Source organism: Eleutherodactylus coqui, chromosome 2, assembly GCF_035609145.1.
Source record: "Eleutherodactylus coqui strain aEleCoq1 chromosome 2, aEleCoq1.hap1, whole genome shotgun sequence".
Classification (NCBI taxonomy): Eukaryota; Metazoa; Chordata; class Amphibia; order Anura; family Eleutherodactylidae; genus Eleutherodactylus; species Eleutherodactylus coqui.
In genome coordinates, this window is record NC_089838.1 from 164,365,307 (window position 1) to 164,388,567 (window position 23,261).

Below are 23,261 nucleotides of genomic sequence, written 5' to 3' on the forward strand. Positions count from 1 at the left end.
GAGGTGGTATCCTTTGACCTCCCTTCCTTTTTAAAAAAATATATACAACTAAGCAAGCTCACTGCCAAAGTTGTGCAATATCCCAACTAAACTGATGAAGAGGTTCTGGTCTTGAAACACGTGTTTAGTGTTGGTTTTAAATCAATATTTCAATAAAGATGAGTTTTATCTTACACCTGTTTTCTGCAAATACTCTGGAGTGTCACATCCTTACCAAGTTTTTACCTATTATTCTTCACACATCTGGGGAACACTATGTTCCTTCCAAAAATTGGTAGAAACAGTGTACAATGATGTATGGGTTAATCATAGCACAAGGGTGTCACTAAAAACAAAAGAAGGCCCATATAGACTTTCATAGATCAGAAATTGTGCCAAGGAAGACAGCTGGTGTTCTGCTTGTTTTAAAAGCAATGTCATAAATTTTATAAGTAGAAATTCTGTCACGTCAAAACAACACTCAAGCATGTGCCTGCTCCAAAGAAAAGCTGCAGAGCTACCAAAAATTTCACTACGTAAGACAGCAGGTGGGCCACTTATTTAAAAGCATTGTCATAAGGTTTGCAAATGACAAATTCTACCACCTGAATAGAACAGCTAAGCATTGGCCTAATCCACGGAGAATTTTCTTCCTAGATCAGAAATTGTGCCAAGGAAGACAACAGGTGTGCTGCTTGTTTAAAAGTAGAGTCGTAAAGTTTGCAAAGAAGAAATTCTACCAGGTGAATAGAACAGCCAAGCACGGGCCTTCTCCAAGGAAAAGCTATAGATCTACAGCTGTTTCTTGGGCTTTAAAATTTTTTCGTTTTGTGAGGAGGAAGAGGAAACATTGTGGAAGCAAGAGAAGGAGAGCAACAGCAGTTCCACCACTAATATCAGCAACAGCATCTTGAGGGCAGAGCATGCTCCTCATGGAAACATGAAAGCTGTAGCTCCGTATTTACATATTTTTCATTTTAGGGGGAAGTAGGAGGAGGAAACAGGGTGGAAGCAGGAGAAGGAAAGCAGCAGTACCCCCACTACAAGCATCAACAGCACCTTGGGGGCAGAGTGTGGTATTTGATATAAATCTATGTTCAGTTATGTGTGAGAAAAAATTTCCCATCATGTTCTGCAAGCTTTGGAAACGTATCCAGTTAATGGTGCAAATTCATGTTTGAGTACATCTTTGTAGAAGCTGACATATTCTTGGACCATGATGGATAAGTGCTGGTTGCGACTATCAGTCCTATCCTGTGCTTTTTCAGCAGGCTGCAATGGGCTGAAAAAACGATGCCACACCTCTGTTAGACTTTCCCTGCTACAGGTGGTTGTGGTGCATTGCAGCAGCTTCCTGCTTGTCCGCCATGAGCTGCAGAGCTGCAATCCATTGTGGATGTATCCCATGGGTATGGAGAAATGCTGTGCTAAAGCTGCTTAACAGTCTATCCTGGTAGTGCTGCATTTTGAGGTCCCTCTCCATTGCCAGAATGAGATTTGCCATTTTGCCCTTGCAGCGAGAATAAAGTAGGGTGGCCATCCTGTAATCATCTGATGTTTTGATGTGGGCTATGTAATAGTCTTTCTGCAAGCACTACAGCATACAAGCACTCATATGCCTCAAAGTGTCTAAGGGTGATAGTTCACATTCCTTGGGGTTAAGTCTAAGGCCTTAGTCACACGGGCGTTTTTTCACGCGATTTGCGCATCGCATGACGGATGCGCATGCGCAAATCGCGTGACCGGCGCCGAAAAATCGGCCCAAAAATCGCCCGAAAATCTGCTCCTAGCCGCGTTTCATTAGAAACGGGCCGGAGCTGTCCAGCGCATTGCATTCAATGGAGCCGGCAATACAGCGGCTCCATTGAATGCAAGCGCTGCGGGCGTGCGCGGGGTTAATTGTCGGGAAGGGGTTAAATATATAACCCCTTACCTGCAATGCATCCTTAAATGTGAAAAAATAAAAAAAAAGGATGTACTCACCTGCTCCCGGCAGCTGGAGATCCCGGCGGTCGGCCTGCAGTGGGTGTGAAGGAGGTGTGACTCAGGCTTGCCCCTGATTGGCTCAGCGCTGAGCCAATCAGAAGCAAGTCTCAGTCACACCCATTCATGAATTCATGAATGGGTGTGACTGAGCTCAGCCTCTGATTGGCTCAGGCTGAGCCAATCAGGGGCAAGCCTGAGTCACACCTCCTTCACACCCACTGCAGGCCGACCGCCGGGATCTCCAGCTGCCGGGAGCAGGTGAGAACATCCTTTTTTTTTATTTTTTTCACATTTAAGGATGCATTGCAGGTAAGGGGTTATATATTTAACCCCTTCCCGACAATTAACCCCGCGCACGCCGGCAGCCCATTGCTTTCAATGGAGCGGCTGTATTGCCGCTCCATTGAATTCAATGGGCAAACATCGTTCTTCTCTGCCACAGCTGTTCCAGCTGTGGCAGAGAAGAATGATTTGTCTTCTATATGTTCTCAATGGGGTCGGCGCTGCTGCCGCCGGCCCCGTTGAGCGCATATAGAGAAGAGAACAGGAATCGCAGATCGCAGATAAGTGCGATCTGCGATTTCTGTTCTCTAATTTATCGGACGAGCGCATAAAAAGCGCTCATGTGTCCGATACCATTGCAAAGCAATGGTTTTAAAAAGTCGCCGGACGCATGCGCATGCGCAAATCGCGGCAATAAACGCCCGTGTGACTAAGCCCTTAGAGTGTATCACAGCTGCTTCTGCCAGCCAAGTAGAATAGCTGGAGTTAGTGATGGATAGAAGAAATGATGCGTAGCCCCCTTCTCTGCCTCTGGTACTATATTATGCCCCTCCTCTTTTTTCCCCCTTCTCTATACTTCATGCATAGGTGGAGAAATGTGTCAGAGAAGATGCCCCTCTTTCTTGTCCAAAGCCATTCTCCCTGTGGTGTTAAGTAATGGCAGACTGGCCAGACAGTTGGGAGATCGGTATCTCTTCCTCTTTCTTTCTCAGTAAGATATCATTGTCCCTGAGGCAATATAGCATGTGTTAAAGCAGGCAGACAACATGGATGGTCATACTGAACAGTTTATGTGCATACTTATACGTGCAGGCTAAAATGGCACATACATCTTTGATCATCAGCCACTCCACAGACATTAAGTGACTAATAGAGATGAGCGAACGTACTCGTCCGAGCTTGATGCTCGTTCGAGTATTAGCGTGTTCGAGATGCTCGTTACTAGAGGCGAGCACCACGCGATGTTCGAGTTACTTTCACTTTCATCTCTGAGACGTTAGTGCACTTTTCTGGCCAATTGAAAGACAGGGAAGGCATTACAACTTCCCCCTGCGACATTCAAGCCCTATACCACCCCCCTGCAGTGAGTGGCTGGCGAGATCAGGTGTCACCCGAGTATATTAATCGTCCCCTCCCGCGGCTCGCCACAGATGCATTCTGACAAAGATTAGGGAAAGTGCTGCTGGTGCCGGAGCTGCTATAGGGAGAGCGTTAGGAGTTATTTTAGGCTTCAAGAACCCCAACGGTCCTTCTTAGGGCTACATCTAACCGTGTGCAGTAGTGTGGAGGCTGCTTTTTGCAGTGTTGCACCTTTTCTTTTTTTTTTTTGTATATCGGCCGTGCAGAGCATTGCGTCTTCAGACTGCAGTGATTTTACATAGTATAGGGCCAGTAGTGCTGAGGCAGGGAAAGTGAAAAACGTGAAAGACATATACTGTCTATATAGGCAGTGGGCTTTTCCAAAAAAATTTGGGACAAAAAAATATATTTGGGCTGCCTGTGACCGTCCTGATTGTACTGCGTCTCTGCTGGGGGTAGTAGTCCTAATTAATACGCAGCCAGCTAAGTGTTACAGCAGGCTTGCGCAAAATTCTTTCCTGGCTCTGCTGTGCGTTCCGTAAGCGAAGTCAGCCTCCAACCACAGGCCAATAAGCGGCACATTTAATTACAGTGTTCTGTTTCTGCACTACTGGTAATACACCATGCTGAGGGGTAGGGGTAGGCCTAGAGGACGTGGACGCGGGCGAGGACGTGGAGGACCAAGTCAGGGTGTGGGCACAGGCCGAGCTCCTGATCCAGGTGTATCGCAGCCGACTGCTGCGGGATTAGGAGAAAGGCACGTTTCTGGCGTCCCCACATTCATCTCCCAATTAATGGGTCCACGCGGTAGACCTTTATTAGAAAATGAGCAGCGTGAGCAGGTCCTGTCGTGGATGGCAGAAAGTGCATCCAGCAATCTATCGACCACCCAGAGTTCTGCGCCGTCCACTGCTGCAACTCTGAATCCTCTGGCTGCTGCTCCTCCTTCCTCCCAGCCTCCTCACTCCATTACAATGACACATTCTGAGGAGCAGGCAGACTCCCAGGAACTGTTCTCGGGCCCCTGCCCAGAATGGGCAGCAATGGTTCCTCTCCCACCGGAGGAGTTTGTCGTGACCGATGCCCAACCTTTGGAAAGTTCCCGGGGTCCGGGGGATGAGGCTGGGGACTTCCGGCAACTGTCTCAAGAGCTTTCAGTGGGTGAGGAGGACGATGACGATGAGACACAGTTGTCTATCACTCAGGTAGTAGTAATTGGAGTAAATCTGAGGGAGGAGTGCACAGAGGATTCGGAGGAAGAGCAGCAGGACGATGAGGTGACTGACCCCACCTGGTTTGCTAAGCCTACTGAGGACAGGTCTTCAGAGGGGGAGGCAAGTGCAGCAGCAGGGCAGGTTGGAAGAGCCAGTGCGGTGGCCAGGGGTAGAGGCAGGGCCAGACCGAATAATCCAACAACTGTTTCCCAAAGCACCCCCTCGCGCCATGCCACCCTGCAGAGGCCGAGGTGCTCAAAGGTCTGGCAGTTTTTCACTGAGAGTGCAGACGACCGACGAACAGTGGTGTGCAACCTTTGTCGCGCCAAGATCAGCCGGGGAGCCACCACCACCAGCCTCACCACCACCAGCATGCGCAGACATATGATGGCCAAGCACCCCACAAGGTGGGACGAAGGCCGTTCACCGCCTCCGGTTTGCACCACTGCCTCTCCCCCTGTGCCCCAACCTGCCACTGAGATCCAACCCCCCTCTCAGGACACAGGCACAACCGTCTCCTGGCCTGAACCCACACCCTCACCTCCACTGTCCTCGGCCCCATCCACCAATGTCTCTCAGCGCAGCGTCCAGCCGTCGCTAGCGCAAGTGTTGGAACGCAAGCGCAAGTACGCCGCCACGCACCCGCACGCTCAAGCGTTAAACGTGCACATAGCCAAATTGATCAGCCTGGAGATGCTGCCGTATAGGCTTGTGGAAACGGAGGCTTTCAAAAGCATGATGGCGGCAGCGGCCCCGCGCTACTCGGTTCCCAGTCGCCATTACTTTTCCCGATGTGCCGTCCCAGCCCTGCACGACCACGTCTCCCGCAACATTGTACGCGCCCTCACCAACGCGGTTACTGCCAAGGTCCACTTAACAACGGACACGTGGACAAGCACAGGCGGGCAGGGCCACTATATCTCCCTGACGGCACATTGGGTGAATTTAGTGGAGGCTGGGACAGAGTCAGAGCCTGGGACCGCTCACGTTCTACCCACCCCCAGAAATGCAGGCCCCAGCTCGGTGGTGGTATCTGCGGCGGTGTATGCTTCCTCCACTAAACCACCCTCCTCCCCCTCCTCCTCCAACGCAACCTCTGTCTCGCAATCAAGATGTGTCAGCAGCAGCAGCACGTCGCCAGCAGTCGGTGTCGCGCGGCGTGGCAGCACAGCGGTGGGCAAGCGTCAGCAGGCCGTGCTGAAACTACTCAGCTTAGGAGAGAAGAGGCACACGGCCCACGAACTGCTGCAGGGTCTGACAGAGCAGACCGACCGCTGGCTTGCACCGCTGAGCCTCCAACCGGGCATGGTCGTGTGTGACAACGGCCGTAACCTGGTGGCGGCTCCGCAGCTCGGCAGCCTAATGCACGTGCCATGCCTGGCCCACGTCTTTAATTTGGTGGTTCAGCGCTTTCTGAAAAGCTACCCACGCTTGTCAGACCTGCTTGGAAAGGTGCGCCGACTCTGCGCACATTTCCGCAAGTCCCACACGGACGCTGCCATCCTGCGCACCTTGCAACATTGGTTTAATCTGCCAGTGCACCGACTGCTATGCGACGTGCCCACACGGTGGAACTCAACGCTCCACATGTTGGCCAGGCTCTATGAGCAGCGTAGAGCTATAGTGGAATACCAACTCCAACATGGGCGGCGCAGTCAGAGTCAGCCTCCTCAATTCTTTACAGAAGAGTGGGCCTGGTTGGCAGACATCTGCCAGGTCCTTGGAAACTTTGAGGAGTCTACCCAGATGTTGAGCGTCGATGCTGCAATCATTAGCGTCACCATTCCTCTGCTATGCCTCTTGAGAAGTTCCCTGCAAAGCATAAATGCAAACGCTTTGCACTCGGAAACAGAGGCGGGGGAAGACAGTATGTCGCTGGATAGTCGGAGCACCCTCCTGTCTATATCTCAGCGCGTTGAGGAGGAGGAGGAAAAGGTGGAGGAGCATGAGGAGGAGGGGGAAGAGACAGCTTGGCCCACTGCTGAGGGTACCCATGCTGCTTGCCTGTCATCCTTTCAGCATGTATGGCCTGAGGAGGAGGAGGAGGAGGAGAATCCTGAAAGTGATCTTCCTAGTGAGGACAGCCATGTGTTGTGTACAGGTACCCTGGCACACATGACTGACTTTATGTTAGGATGCCTTGCTTGTGAGCCTCGCGTTACACGCATTCTGGCCACTACGGATTACTGGGTGTACACACTGCTCGACCCACGGTATAAGGAGAACCTTTCCACTCTCATACCCGAAGAGGAAAGGGGTTCGAGAGTGATGCTATACCACAGGACCCTGGCGGACAAGCTGATGGTAAAATTCCCATCCGACAGCGCTAGTGGCAGAAGGCGCAGTTCCGAGGGCCAGGTAGCAGGGGAGGTGCGGAGATCAGGCAGCATGTACAGCACAGGCAGGGGAACACTCTCTAAGGCCTTTGACAGCTTTCTGGCTCCCCAGCAAGACTGTGTCACCGCTCCCCAGTCAAGGCTGAGTCGGCGGGAGCACTGTAAAAGGATGGTGAGGGAGTACGTAGCCGATCGCACGACCGTCCTCCGTGACGCCTCTGCCGCCTACAACTACTGGGTGTCGAAGCTGGACACGTGGCCTGAACTCGCGCTCTATGCCCTGGAGGTGCTTGCTTGTCCTGCGGCTAGCGTCTTGTCAGAGAGGGTGTTTAGTGCGGCTGGGGGAGTCATCACGGATAAGCGTACCCGCCTGTCAACCGACAGTGCCGACAGGCTTACACTCATAAAGATGAACAAAGCCTGGATTTCCCCAGACTTTCCTTCTCCACCAGCGGACAGCAGCGATACCTAAACAATACGTAGGCTGCACCCGCAGATGGAAGCATCGTTCTCTATCACCATCAAAAACGGGGACCTTTTAGCTTCATCAATCTGTGTATAATATTCATCCTCCTCCTCCTGCTCCTCCTCCTGAAACCTGACATAATCACGCCGAACGGGCAATTTTTCTTAGGCCCACAAGGCTCAGTCATATAACTTTTGTAAACAATGTTTATACGTTTCAATTCTCAATTGAATAAAGTATTGAAACTTGCACCTGAACCAATTTTTATTTTAACTGGGCTGCCTACAGGCCTAGTTACAAATTAAGCCACATTAACCAAAGCGATTAATGGGTTTCACCTGCCTTCTTGGTTGGGCATGGGCAATTTTTCTGAAGTACATTTGTACTGTTGGTACACCAATTTTTTGGGGCCCTCGCCTACATTGTAATCCTAGTAATTTTTAGCCCACCTGCATTAAAGCTGACGTTACCTCAGTTGTGCTGGGCAATGCAATGGGATATATTTATGTACCACCGGTGGGTTCCAGGGAGCCACCCATGCTGTGGGTGCACACGGAATTCCCATTGCGGAGTTGTACCTGCCTGTGACTATTTATAAAAAAACGTGGTCTGACTGGGGCATGTAGACACCTTGACAGAATGAATAGTGTGCTATGCCCATGTGTGCAGCTCCAGATGGAGGTGGCACAGGATTGAATTTCTCATTGCTTCTGTACAGCATTGTGGGCTATCGCCCCGCCCCTTTTAAAGATGGTCGCTGCCTAGCCGTGCCAAACCTCTGCAGTGTGTGCCTGCGGTTCCTCCTCATGGCAGACGCACTTATAAATAGACATGAGGGTGGTGTGGCATGAGGGCAGCTGAAGGCTGCGCAGGGACAATTTGGTGTGTGCTGTGGACACTGGGTCGTGCAGAGGGGGGTTGGGCAGCATGTAACCCAGGAGAAATGGCAGAGGAGTGTCATGCAGGCAGTGATTGTGCTTTGTTGGAGGTAGTGTGGTGCTTAGCTAAGGTATGCATTGCTAATGAGGGCTTTTCAGAAGTAAAAATTGTTGGGAGGGGTGGGGCACTCTTGCTGCTATTGTGGCTTACTAGTGGGACCTGGGAACTTGAGATGCAGCCCAACATGTAGCCCCCCGCCTGCCCTATCCGTTTCTGTGTCGTTCCCATCACTTTCTTGAATTGCCCAGATTTTCACAAATGGAAACCTTAGCGAGCATCGTCGATATACAAAAATGCTCGGGTCGCCTATTGACTTCAATGGGGTTCGTTACTCGAAACGAACCCTCGAGCATCGCGAAAAGTTCGTCCCGAGTAACGAGCACCCGAGCATTTTGGTGCTCGCTCATCTCTAGTGACTAACTTCTATACAGTGTCAGCTGATACTCTGTGATCGCTCTCTGCTGCTGGCGTAGCAACATGGAAATCCACTGTGTAGGCACATCACACATGAAACAGTTGGGTGGTAGCCTGAACTTTTTTTGCATCTCTGCCAGATGAGAGGTGGCTATGTATGAGCGTTGAAAGTGCAAGCACAGTTTCCTGGCCTTTCCAGCACTGGATGTAAACCTTGGTAATTGTTTAGAAGTGTGCTGGACAACCAGGTTCATCAGATGGGCCAGGCAAGGTATGTGAGATTGCCAAGACAAAGGGCTACCAGCAGGTTGACTCCATTGTCACACACAACCTTGCCTGGCTTCAGGTTGTTGGGGGTTCAGCAACATGTCAGCCTGGGCCTGCAGAGACATATGAGCTTTAGGACAGCATTTTGCCATTTACCTGGTGAAGCGCTGTATGGAGGTCAGATTTTGTCACATATGGATATCTATACAGATGTGGAGGGTGTTGAATGGTGGTATGAAGAGGTGAAGGAATAGAAGGATGAGGAGGAAGAGGGGGTGAAGAGGCGCAGACAAGAATGAATGTCCCACAACTCTTGGGGTTACCATGAAATGGGGACCACCCCTTTTGGCTGCAGGACATTGACGCAGAGCACAGAGCATCATATTGCAGAAGGCATCGATGTCCACTAGCTTGAAGGGCAGCATTTCCATTGCATGTAACTGTGCAAGGCTCTGTGCTGATGGACGATTTGGGTGATATTTCTTTTTATGTTCCTATAGCTGGGGGATGGATGGCTGACTGCTGATCTGGCACTTGCTGGAAAGTAGGTAGATGTCAATGTCAGTGAAGGTGGTTGTAATGGTAGCAGCTCAACTTCTGCTCTCCATTTCCCATTTCTGGCTCTGAAATCTGCAGACCATATGTTATAGAGACATATAAACGTGATGCAGCATTTTTCTCTGTTCCCACCAAAATAACCCCAGTATATAAGCTTTTACACCAGCAGCAATATGTCCTCTGCCGAACATATGTCCCTATTAATAATAGACCACGTGTTATATAGGCATATAAACATCATGCAGCTGCTTTTCCTGTGCTCAACTGTAAAACGGCCACTGGTTACACTTTGCCTACGTTGTATATGGTTAGGTCATGTGATGCAGGTGTACAAAGAAACTACTGTCCATATGTAAAATAGACAACACATTCAAGATCTTTAGATATTTAGAGATGTTTTAATTCTTGATCAAATTAGCGATCAAGTGTATAGTGTATATAAGAACAACTTAAGGGTGAAGTCACACGAACGTATATCGGCTCGGTTTTCACGCCGAGCCGATATACGTTGTCCTCGTGTGCAGGGGGGGGAGGATGGAAGAGCCAGAAGGAGGAACTGAGCTCCCGGCCCCCTCTCCGCCCCTCTGCACTATTTGTAATGGGAAGAGGCGGGGCGGGGGCGGGGCTAAGTTCCGAGAATTAGCCCCGCTCCTGTCCCACCTTTCCCCATTGCAAATAGTGCAGAGGGGCGGAGAGGAGGCAGAGAGGGGGGCGGGAGCTCAGTTCCTGCACTTGGCTCTTCCATCCTCCCCCCTGCACACGAGGACAACGTATATCGGCTCGGCGTGAAAACCGAGCCGATATACGTTCGTGTGACTTCACCCTCAATCACATGATTTACATATTCTCTTCATCAGCCCAATCAATGTACTAGCAATTGTAAAGAAAAATATAAATGTAATAAATAATCCTTATACTGTATAGCAACTGTTTTCAAATCCAAACAGCATAATCTTATATGTGGCAATGATCTATCAATCTATAATTAATTATCAAATCCCTTTATATCAAAAGTGTCTATATAAAAGATCATTTCTTTAATCAATAGGGCTAATCCTACAGAGTAGATTGGGAATACATTACGAGGTAGAAGGACACATGATCACTTATCAAGGCTTGATCAATATTAGACATATACGTAATATGTACACATTATTTTGACTCGAATAGCTATAACCTACGTTCATTTCATCAAAGATATCAACAAATTAAGAGTAATACCGTAAATCATGGATAACAAAAAAATCAAATAATCAAAATTATATTGTCAATAATCATGATGACTTTATACTAGTCATTTTATTTGAGCATGAGCAAAAAGTCATATTTATATTGCCTAATCAATAAATTGTTTCTTGGCACATTTGATGCTACTGTATAAATAACTGGACAGAGGAGATGTTTACTGGATCCCAGAGTCATTCATGGAGTCAGCCAATCTAAAAACAAACATAAAATTAAAATTAACAAGAAATATAGAGACCATCAGAGACTATAAAAAGACCTGTTACTGTCAGCATTGTACATGTATAATGAAGCTTATTTCTGAGAGAACTAGATGTGGGGCATGAAATGGTCATCTAAATTCAGGCCCTTTGGTGCCATTGTATCCAAAGAGACTAAAAGTGTCACCTTTGATCATATGTCCGTAGCATGAGCAATTCAAACAAGGGTAATTGCCATTCTTAGGTGGTGCCAGCGTCCTCTGTATTTGTGTTTTATGAATATTGAATAGTGGGCTCACTAGTTGATCTATTAAGTTATGGCCCCTTCTGTATGCCATAATGTGATTACTAGAAAATTCAGCAATGTGGGCACATTCTTTTGCTAACATAGGCCAGTATTTTCTGATGATATTGCTTATCTGATTGCTGTCAGGACCAAAAGTTGAGATGAAAGGGATTCTTTTAACTCTTTGTTCCCTCTCTTTATATCTCAGGAGTTCATCACGTGTTTTCATTTTCACTTGCTCAACTGTCTTGTTAATTAGGAGTTTAGGACAACCCCTCGCCTCAAATTTGTGACAAATTTGCTCTAACCTCACATCAGTAAATTCTTCATCTGTTATTCTTCTAACTCTGAGCAGCTGGCTCCACGGAAATGATTCAACCATTCTTCTCGGATGGTTGCTATCAAATAGCAAGCACATTATTCCTGCCCGTATCCTTCACATACAGATCAGTAAAATGTTTGCCTGATCTTTTAATCATCATTACATCCAAAAACTGTACATTAGAATCTGAATAATTAAGTGTGAACTGTAACACAGGATCTACCATCTTCAACTGGTTCAGGAATGTAAGTAATTCAGACACAGAACCATCCCAAATCAGGAAAATATTGTCTATGTAGCGCCACCATCCCAAAACTTTGGGCCAATATTCTGAGGTATACACATGTTGTTCTTCAAAGCTATGCATGAATATATTCACATATGTCGGCGCGACATTTGAGCCCATGGCTGTACCCTGTCGCTGCCGAAAGTACACCCCACCAAAAACAAAGTAGTTGTTGGTGAAGATGTACTCCAGCAGTGACAGGGCAAAGCTCACACACTCAGGATAAAGACCAGAATCTACTGCACATCTCCTAACAGCATCAATTCCTTCTGTATGTCTAATAGAAGTATACAGAGCCACTACATCCAAAGATATCAATAGTGAATTGAAGATCTTTGATTTTGTATAAAAAATCACCAGTATCCCTGATATAAGATCGTGCATTTTCAGCAGACCACAGCAATATCCTATCAAGGAACTTTGAGATGTTGCTGAAAAGTGAACCACAGCTTGACACTACTGGTCTCCCAGGAGGGTTTGTCAAACTTGTATGAATCTTGGGTAACAAAGTTGGAGTTTTCGGATAGTCAACATCTAGATGTTTGGCCAGACCATCATCAATAATATCATTAATTTGAGCTTCATTAATAAGCCTTAGATCAGTTTAAAATTTCGACAAGGGATTCATGTTAAGTTTTTCATAGATATTAACATCATTCAACTGTTTTTCTACCTCTTGAAGGCATTGGGTAGAGTCTAACCACTGCACTCCCCCTTGTCAGTGAGTTTTATAGTGATTGCCCTATCACCAGCCAACCCTTGCAATGCTAGAGTTTCAATCTTACTAAGATTATTCCTATTTACATTATTGCATCCATAACGCTGTGATCTTAACACAGATATGTCCTTGCACACTAATTGAATATAGGTTTCCAAATAATGTTTATTTATCGGTGGTTGAAAGTGGCTCTTGTTGCGCAGTCCAATACCCACCAAGGAAAAACCCTCAAAGGGATCACTCATCGCAAACATACTTCAATCTGAGACTTCTATACAATCTTTCCAAATCTAAATCAACCTGGAACCAGTTCGTGTTTTTTTTAGGACAAAAGGATACACCCTTGGACAAAACCTTGATCTCTACTGGAGAAACGCACCTAGAAGAGATATTTACCACAATGTTGTTTTTATCTATGTCCTCCTGTATGTCGGTGGCGGTTGTCGGGATGTAGATCTTGTCTTCATATTTCTCTCTTCTCTTTCTTGACCTGACATGCCTAATGTCTCCACTCCACCTGTGGTGTCTATTCTATCTCTTCTTTTGGAACTCATAGGTAGGGTCTGTCCTAAAAAAGAAGAACGGCTTGCATTAGGACCTCTCATAGAGTCCTCTGTTGAAAAGGACCGGATAGGAGATTGGCCAAATTGCCTGTTATGCCTCATCTGTCTTCTTCGTGACTATCCTCTGCTCTGTACACTACCATGTGCACCTGTAGATACAGATTTTGGCCCCTGCCATTTGAACACAATGCCTTTACTGTAGTCATTAAGGTCACTAAACTATTTTAACTCTCTTCATGCCTTCCAAATCCTCTCTATAATGTTTTAAAGAAATCAGAATTTTCCAGTCTTGTTTAGACATTTTCAATAGAATTTCTTTTTTAATATCCGTTAAGCGCTTTTTAATGGTTTCCAATTCTGCTCGAAGGTAATCAATGTTAAGTAAAATCACATCACAGCAAATTTATTTGCTATATTTTCATATTTTTTGCAAAACACAGCATTGTTAACCATTAGAGATGAGCGAGCACCAAAATGCTCGGGTGCTCGTTACTCGAGACGAAATTTTCGCGATGCTCGAGGGTTCGTTTCGAGTAATGAACCCCATTGAAGTCAATGGGCGACTCGAGCATTTTTGTATATCGCCGATGCTCGCTAAGGTTTCCATTTGTGAAAATCTGGGCAATTCAAGAAAGTGATGGGAACGACACAGCAACGGATAGGGCAGGCGAGGGGCTACATGTTGTGCTACATCTCAAGTTCCCAGGTCCCACTATTAAGCCACAATAGCGGCTAGAGTGGGCCCCCCCCTCCCAACAATTTTTACTTCTGAAAAAGCCTCATTAGCAATGCATACCTTAGCTAAGCACCACACTACCTCCAACAAAGCACAATCATTGCCTGCATGACACTCCGCTGCCACTTCTCCTGGGTTACATGCTGCCCAACCCCCCCCCCCCGCACGACCCAGTGTCCACAGCGCACACCAAAGTGTCCCTGCGCAGCCTTCAGCTGCCCTCATGCCACACCACCCTCATGTCTATTTATAAGCGCGTCTGCCATGAGGAGGAACCGCAGGCACACACTGCAGAGGGTTGGCACGGCCAGGCAGCGACCCTCTTTAAAAGGGGCAGGGCGATAGCCCATAATGCTGTACAGAAGCAATGAGAAATCCAATCCTGTGCCACCTCCATCAGGAGCTGCACACGTGGGTATAGCAATGGGGAACCCATGTGCCACACACTATTCATTCTGTCAAGGTGTCTGCATGCCCCAGTCAGACCAGGGTTTTTTATAAATAGTCACAGGCAGGTACAACTCCGCAATGGGAATTCCGTGTGCACCCACAGCATGGGTGGCTCCCTGGAACCCACCGGCTGTACATAAATAAATCCCATTGCATTGCCCATCACAGCTGAGGTAACGCCAGGTTTAATGCAGGTGGGCTTCGGCCCACACTGCATGCCCCAGTCAGACTGGGGTTCTTTAGAAGTGGACACATGCAGTTACAACTCCGTGTGGACCGACAGCATGGGTGGCTCACTGGAACCCACCGGTGGTACATAATTAAATCCCATTGCAATGCCCATCACAGCTGAGGTAACGTCAGGTTTAATGCAGGTGGTCTTCGGCCCACAGTGCATGCCCTAGTCTGACCGGGGTTTTTAATACATAGACACTGGCAGGTACAAATCCCTAATGTGAAGTCCGTGTGGACCCACAGCATGGGTGGCTCCCTGGAACCCACCAGCGGTACATAAATATATCCCATTGCAGTGCCCATCACAGCTGAGGTAACGTCAGGTTTAATACAGGTGGTCTTCGGCCCACACTGCATGCCCCAGTCAGACTGGGGTTCTATAGAAGAGGACACATGCAGTTACAACTCCGTGTGGACCGACAGCATGGGTGGCTCACTGAAACCCACCGGCGGTACATAATTAAATCCCATTGCAATGCCCATCACAGCTGAGGTAACGTCAGGTTTAATGCAGGTGGTCTTCGGCCCACACTGCATGCCCCTGTCAGACTGGGGTTCTTTAGAAGTGGACACATGCAGTTACAACTCCGTGTGGACCGACAGCATGGGTGGCTCCCTGGAACCCACCGGCGGTACATAAATATATCCCATTGCAGTGCCCAGCACAGCTGAGGTAACGTCAGCTTTAATGCAGGTGGGCTAAAAATTACTAGGATTACAATGTAGGCGAGGGCCCCAAAAAATTGGTGTACCAACAGTACAAATGTACTTCAGAAAAATTGCCCATGCCCAACCAAGAGGGCAGGTGAAACCCATTAATCGCTTTGGTTAATGTGGCTTAATTTGTAACTAGGCCTGTAGGCAGCCCAGTTAAAATAAAAATTGGTTCAGGTGCAAGTTTCAACGCTTTATTGAATTGAGAATTGAAACGTATAAACATTGTTTACAAAAGTTATATGACTGAGCCTTGTGGTCCTCAGAAAAATTGCCCGTTCGGCGTGATTACGTGAGGTTTCAGGAGGAGGAGCAGGAGGAGGAGGATGAATATTATACACAGATTGATGAAGCTAAAAGGTCCCCGTTTTTGATGGTGATAGAGAACGATGCTTCCATCCGCGGGTGCAGCCTACGTATTGTTTAGGTATCACTGCTGTCCGCTGGTGGAGAAGAGAAGTCTGGGGAAATCCAGGCTTTGTTCATCTTTATGATTGTAAGCCTGACGGCACTGTCGGTTGACAGGCGGGTACGCTTATCCATGATGATTCCCCCAGCCGTACTAAACACCCTCTCTGACAAGACGCTAGCCGCAGAACAAGAAAGCACCTCCAGGGCATACAGAGCGAGTTCAGACCACGTGTCCAGCTTCGACACCCAGTAGTTGTAGGGGGCAGAGGCGTCACGGAGGACGGTCGTGCGATCGGCTACGTACTCCCTCACCATCCTTTTACAGTGCTCCCGCCGACTCAGCCTTGACTGGGGAGCGGTGACACAGTCTTGCTGGGGAGCCATAAAGCTGTCAAAGGCCTTAGAGAGTGTTCCCCTGCCTGTGCTGTACATGCTGCCTGATCTCTGCGCCTCCCTTGCTGCCTGGCCCTCGGAACTGCGCCTTCTGCCACTAGCGCTGTCGGATGGGAATTTTACCATCAGTTTGTCCGCCAGAGTCCTGTGGTATAGCATCACTCTCGAACCCCTTTCCTCTTCGGGTATGAGAGTGGAAAGGTTCTCCTTATACCGTGGGTCGAGCAGTGTGTACACCCAGTAATCCGTAGTGGCCAGAATGCGTGTAACGCGAGGGTCACGAGAAAGGCATCCTAACATGAAGTCAGCCATGTGTGCCAGGGTACCTGTATGCAACACATGGCTGTCCTCACTAGGAAGATCACTTTCAGGATCCTCCTCCTCCTCAGGCCATACACGCTGAAAGGATGACAGGCAAGCAGCATGGGTACCCTCAGCAGTGGGCCAAGCTGTCTCTTCCCCCTCCTCCTCATGCTCCTCCCCCTCCTCCTCCTCAACGCGCTGAGATATAGACAGGAGGGTGCTCTGACTATCCAGCGACATACTGTCTTCCCCCGCCTCCGTTTCTGAGCGCAAAGCGTCTGCCTTTATGCTTTGCAGGGAACTTCTCAAGAGGCATAGCAGAGGAATGGTGACGCTAATGATTGCAGCATCGCCGCTCACCATCTGGGTAGACTCCTCAAAGTTTCCAAGGACCTGGCAGATGTCTGCCAACCAGGCCCACTCTTCTGTAAAGAATTGAGGAGGCTGACTCCCACTACGCCGCCCATGTTGGAGTTGGTATTCCACTATAGCTCTACGCTGCTCATAGAGCCTGGCCAACATGTGGAGCGTAGAGTTCCACCGTGTGGGCACGTCGCACAGCAGTCGGTGCACTGGCAGATTAAACCGATGTTGCAGGGTGCGCAGGGTGGCAGCGTCCATGTTGGACTTGTGGAAATGTGCGCTGAGCTGGCGCACCTTTCCGAGCAGGTCTGACAAGCGTGGGTAGCTTTTCAGAAATCGCTGAACCACCAAATTAAAGACGTGGGCCAGGCATGGCACGTGCGTGAGGCTGCCGAGCTGCGGAGCCGCCACCAGGTTACGGCCGTTGTCACACACGACCATGCCCGGTTGGAGGCTCAGCGGCGCAAGCCAGCAGTCGGTCTGCTCTGTCAGACCCTGCAGCAGTTCGTGGGCCGTGTGCCTCTTCTCTCCTAAGGTGAGTAGTTTCAGCACGGCCTGCTGACGCTTGCCCACCGCTGTGCTGCCACGCCGCGCGACACCGACTGCTGGCGACGTGCTGCTGCTGACACATCTTGATTGTGAGACAGAGGTTGCGTAGGAGGAGGAGGGTGGTTTAGTGGAGGAAGCATACACCGCCGCAGATACCAGCACCGAGCTGGGGCCCACAATTCTGGGGGTGGGTAGGACGTGAGCGGTCCCAGGCTCTGACTCGGTCCCAGCCTCCACTAAATTCACCCAATGTGCCGTCAGGGAGATATAGTGGCCCTGCCCACCTGTGCTTGTCCACGTGTCCGTTGTTAAGTGGACCTTGGCAGTAACCGCGTTGGTGAGGGCGCGTACAATGTTGCGGGAGACGTGGTCGTGCAGGGTTGGGACGGCACATCGGGAAAAGTAGTGGCGACTGGGAACCGAATAGTGCGGGGCCGCCGCCACCATCATGTTTTTGAAAGCCTCCGTTTCCACAAGCCTATACGGCAGCATCTCCAGGCTGATCAATTTGGCTACGCTTGAGCGTGCGGGTGCATGGCAGCGTACTTGCGCTTGCGCTCAAGCACTTGCGCTAGCGACGGCTGGACGGTGCGCTGAGAGACATTGGTGGATGGGGCCGAGGACAGCGGAGGTGAGGGTGTGGGTGCAGGCTGGGAGACAGTTGTGTCTGTGTCCTGAGAGCGGGGTTGGATCTCAGTGGCAGGTTGGGGCACAGTGGGAGAGGCAGTGGTGCAAACCGGAGGCGGTGAACGGCCTTCGTCCCACCTTGTGGGGTGCTTGGCCATCATATGCCTGCGCATGCTGGTGGTGGTGAGGCTGGTGGTGGTGGCTTCCCGGCTGATCTTGGCGCGACAAAGGTTGCACACCACTGTTCATCGGTCGTCTGCACTCTCAGTGAAAAACTGCCAGACCTTTGAGCACCTCGGCCTCTGTAGGGTGGCATGGCGCAAGGGGGCGCTTTGGGAAACAGTTGGTGAATTATTCGGTCTGGCCCTGCCTCTACCCCTGGCCCCCGCATTGCCTCTTCCAACCTGCCCTGCTGCAGCACTTGCCTCCCCCTCTGAAGACCTGTCCTCAGTAGGCTTAGCAAACCAGGTGGGGTCAGTCACCTCATCGTCCTGCTGCTCTTCCTCCGAATCCTCTGTGCGCTCCTCCCTCGGACTTACTGCAATTACTACTACCTGAGTGATAGACAACTGTGTCTCATCGTCGTCGTCCTCCTCACCCACTGAAAGCTCTTGAGACAGTTGCCGGAAGTCCCCAGCCTCATCCCCCGGACCCCGGGAACTTTCCAAAGGTTGGGCATCGGTCACGATAAACTCCTCCGGTGGGAGAGGAACCATTGCTGCCCATTCTAGGCAGGGGCCCGAGAACAGTTCCTGGGAGTCTGCCTGCTCCTCAGAATGTGTCATTGTAATGGAGTGAGGAGGCTGGGAGGAAGGAGGAGCAGCAGCCAGAGGATTCAGAGTTGCAGCAGTGGATGGCATAGAACTGTGGGTGGTCGATAGATTGCTGGATGCACTTTCTGCCATCCACGACAGGACCTGCTCACACTGCTCATTTTCTAATAAAGGTCTACCACGTGGACCCATTAATTGTGAGATTAATCTTGGGACGCCACAAACGTGCCTCTCTCCTAATCCCGCAGCATTCGGCTGCGATACACCTGGATCAGGAGCTCAGCCTATGCCCACACCCTGACTTGGGCTTCCGCGTCCTCGCCCGCGTCCACGTCCTCTAGGCCTACCCCTACCTCTCAGCATGGTGTATTACCAGTAGTGCAGAAACAGAATGCTGTAATTAAATGTGCCACTTATTGGCCTGTGGTTGGAGGCTGACTTCGCTTACGGAATGCACAGCAGAGCCAGGAAAGAATTTTGCGCAAGCCTGTAGTGAGTCGTGGGTGCGTATGACTGAGCTATTGGAATTCACAGCGCTGAAGCAGTCAAGTGGCCAAACGCCACTAGTAGGCCCTAAGTGTTTTGCTTCTATTTTTTGAAAGGCTGAGTTGAGACAGCAGACAGATACTGTAGGCAGCGTATATATGTATACTGTTTCCCTGTGGATGGGATGACGGCGGTGATGTCACTGGCAGTGCAGAGCCAGGAAACAATTTAGCGCACGCCTGTAGTGAGACATACGTGCGTATGACTGAGCTAATGGAATTCACAGCGCTGAAGCAGTCAAGTGGCCAAATGCCACTAGTAGGCCTTAAGTGTTTTGCTTCTATTTTTTGAAAGGCTGAGTTGAGACAGCAGACAGATACTGTAGGCAGCTTATATATGTATACTGTTTCCCTGTGGACAGGATGACGGCGGTGATGTCACGGGCAACGCAGAGCCAGGAAACAATTTAGCGCACGCCTGTAGTGAGACGTGGGTGCGTATGACTGAGCTAGTGGAATTCACAGCGCTGAAGCAGTCAAGTGGCCAAACGCCACTAGTAGGCCTTAAGTGTTTTGCTTCTATTTTTTGAAAGGCTGAGTTGAGACAGCAGACAGATACTGCAGGCAGCGTATATATGTATACTGTTTCCCTGTGGACGGGATGACGGCGGTGATGTATCGGGCAACGCAGAGCCAGGAAACAATTTAGCGCATGCCTGTAGTGAGACGTAGGTGCGTATATCTCAGCTAGTGGAATTCACAGCGCTGAAGCAGTCAAGTGGCCAAATGCCACTAGTAGGCCTTAAGTGTTTTGCTTCTATTTTTTGAAAGGCTGAGTTGAGACAGCAGACAGATACTGTAGGCAGCGTATATATGGATACTGTTTCCCTGTGGACGGGATGACGGCGGTGATGTAACGGGCAACGCAGAGCCAGGAAACAGTTTTGCGCAAGCCTGCTGTAACACTTAGCTGCGTATTAATTAGGACTACTACCCCCAGCAGACATGCAGTACACTGAGGACGGTCACAGACAGCCCAAAGATAGTATTTTTCCCAAATTTGTTTGAAAAAGCCCACAGTCTATATAGACAGTATATCTCTTTCACCTTTCCCACTGTCCCTGCCTCACGAGTACTGGCCCTATACTATGTAAAATTACTGCAGACTGTTTCCCTCTGGACGGGATGACGGCAGTGATGTAACGGGCAACGCAGAGCCAGGAAACAGTTTTGCGCAAGCCTGCTGTAACACTTAGCTGCGTATTAATTAAGACTACTACCCCCAGCAGACACGCAGTACACTGAGGACGGTCACAGGCAGCCCAAAGATAGTATTTTTCCCAAATTTGTTTGAAAAAGCCCACTGCCTATATAGACAGTATATCTCTTTCACCTTTCACACTGTCCCTGCCTCACCACTACTGGCCCTATACTATGTAAAATTACTGCAGACTGTTTCCCTCTGGACGGGATGACGGCAGTGATGTAACGGGCAACGCAGAGTAACACTTAGCTGCGTATTAATTAGGACTACTACCCCCAGCAAACACGTAGTACACTGAGGACGGTCACAGGCAGCCCAAAGATAGTATTTTTCCCAAATTTGTTTGAAAAAGCCCACTGCCTATATAGACAGTATATCTCTTTCACCTTTCCCACTGTCCCTGCCTCACCACTACTGGCCCTATACTATGTAAAATTACTGCAGACTGTTTCCCTCTGGACGGGATGACGGCAGTGATGTAACGGGCAACGCAGAGCCAGGAAACAGTTTTGTGCAAGCCTGCTGTAACACTTAGCTGTGTATTAATTAGGACTACTACCCCCAGCAGACATGCAGTGCACTGAGGACGGTCACAGGCAGCCCAAAGATAGTATTTTTCCCAAATTTGTTTGAAAAAGCCCACTGCCTATATAGACAGTATATCTCTTTCACCTTTCACACTGTCCCTGCCTCACCAGTACTGGCCCTATACTATGTAAAATTACTGCAGACTGTTTCCCTCTGGACGGGATGACGGCGGTGATGTAACGGGCAACGCAGAGCCAGGAAACAGTTTTGCGCAAGCCTGCTGTAACACTTAGCTGCGTATTAATTAGGACTACTATCCCCAGCAGACACGCAGTACACTGAGGACGGTCACAGGCAGCCCAAATATAGTTTTTTTCCCAAATTTGTTTAAAAAAGCCCACTGCCCATATAGACAGTATATCTCTTTCACCTTTCCCACTGCCCCTGCCTCACCAGTACTGGCCCTATACTCTGTACAATGACTGCAGACTCAGGACGCAATGCTCTTGACGCCCGATATACAAAAAAAAAAAAAGTGCAACACTGCTAAAAGCAGCCTCGACAGTACTGCACACAGTCAGATGTAGCTCTAAGAAGGACCGTTGGGGTTCTTCAAGCCTAAGATAACTCCTAACACTCTCCCTATAGCAGCTCCAGCATCAGCAGCACTTTCCCTGATCTATGTCAGAATGCATCTGTGGGGAGCCGCGGGCGGGGCAGATTTAAATACTCAGATGACACCTGATCTCCCCAGCCACTCACTGCAGGGGGGTGGGATAGGGCTGGAACATCACAGGAGAAAGTTGTAATGCCTTCCCTGTCTTTCTATTGGCCAGAAAAGCGCGCTAATGTCTCAGAGATGAAAGTGAAAGTAACTCGAACATCGCGTGGTGCTCGCCTCGAGTAACGAGCATCTCGAACACGCTAATACTCGAACGAGCATCAAGCTCGGACGAGTACGTTCCCTCATCTCTATTAACCATCAACATAGGTATTACATGAGGTCTCAAGCCACGCAGTATTCTTTTAAACCTAAAATACTCTTTTAGTGTAATCATATGTAAATTCATTGAAATAATGCGTTGGATTTCCCTCTCCCATAAGCATTTGTAAAGGGGGTGTACTTAAAAAGGTACCTTCAGTAGTGGTTGAGGCCAAAATCTTCTCAGCATTCGCTTCACTATATGAAAAGAACATGGAGGTTCCTAGGGCCTCATCATCTTAGAAAGAATTCATCGTCAAGCCTCTTGTTGGTGCACGCTGGTAAGGCTCACAGAGTAATATCAAGACGTAAAGCAAGTTGTACCAAGAGCACACAAATTAAATCCACTAGGATGAGGCAATAAGATATAATATGCAAAGCCAACTTCAGGAGCCTGAGCCACGATTCCAAAGAGATCCACAATAAAAGTAAAGATTGTGGTAGCATATATGGTGCAAAAAATATTCTTTTTTATTTCTCCATGTTTAATAACAGCAGTTTCGGCCACAGACAGCCTTTGTCAAACTCAATCAGACAATACAATATGACAGATGATTCACTTTCTGGTGACGGGGCTTTGAATATCCTGCCTCCAGCAAGCAAGTGCTGTGCTTGGATCGAGCGCCAGCCAATCAGAGCCGGCGCTTGATCATTCACAGCCATTCAATGAATGACATCACTGAATGGCTGTGATTGGTTCATCGAGTGTCAGCTCTGATTGGCTGCTGCTCGATCCAATCACAGCTTGCTGGAGGCAGGATATTCAAAGCCCTGTCAACAGAAAGAGAATCCTCTGTGAGTGCGGAGGAGACAGCAGCCTGCCACAGTGCCGGGGAGACCAGCACGAGGGACCAAGATGCCAGCGGCTAGGTGAGAGTAAGACATCCCCCGAAAACAACAAGGAAGAGGGGAGGGATTTTTTTTTATATCTGGGTCACCTCCCCCATTGCCACTAATGTTTACAGACATTGGAAAACTCCTTTAAGGTAAGTTCACACTTTGCAGATTTGTTGCAGAAATGTTTGTGATTGTTCCTTCATTTGAATGGAGATTGAAGACATCCTCATAGATTCTAGAAAAACAACCTCATTCAATTCTATGCAACTGATTTTTGGTTACATACATTTTTTGCAACACATTTGTAATGTGTGAAACATTCTGTACCCTTATGTTAAATATTTTTTTCCAGCTGCATCAACAGACTCTGCCCCATATAAAAACTGGCCTAGTCAAAGACACCTCATCTGGCTTATTGATTAATATTCTTCATTGTACATACAAATGGCTGTCCCACTGCACAAAATCAGA

The 23,261-nt window shown here is 48.8% G+C and overlaps 1 long non-coding RNA gene across 2 annotated transcripts in view; it reads right to left on the reverse strand.

Annotated features, from left to right (window-relative positions):
* Nucleotides 1-10,350: 10,350 nt before the first annotated feature.
* The window catches only part of LOC136610690 (uncharacterized), a 70,450-nt gene continuing 57,539 nt past the window's right edge, over nt 10,351-23,261 (reverse strand). For both annotated transcript variants that reach the window (XR_010790147.1, XR_010790148.1), the window contains exons 2-3: nt 12,975-13,146; nt 10,351-10,960 (exon numbers count right to left, since the gene is read on the reverse strand). This is a non-coding gene — a long non-coding RNA (uncharacterized lncRNA). The remainder of the gene's footprint in view (nt 10,961-12,974; nt 13,147-23,261) is intronic.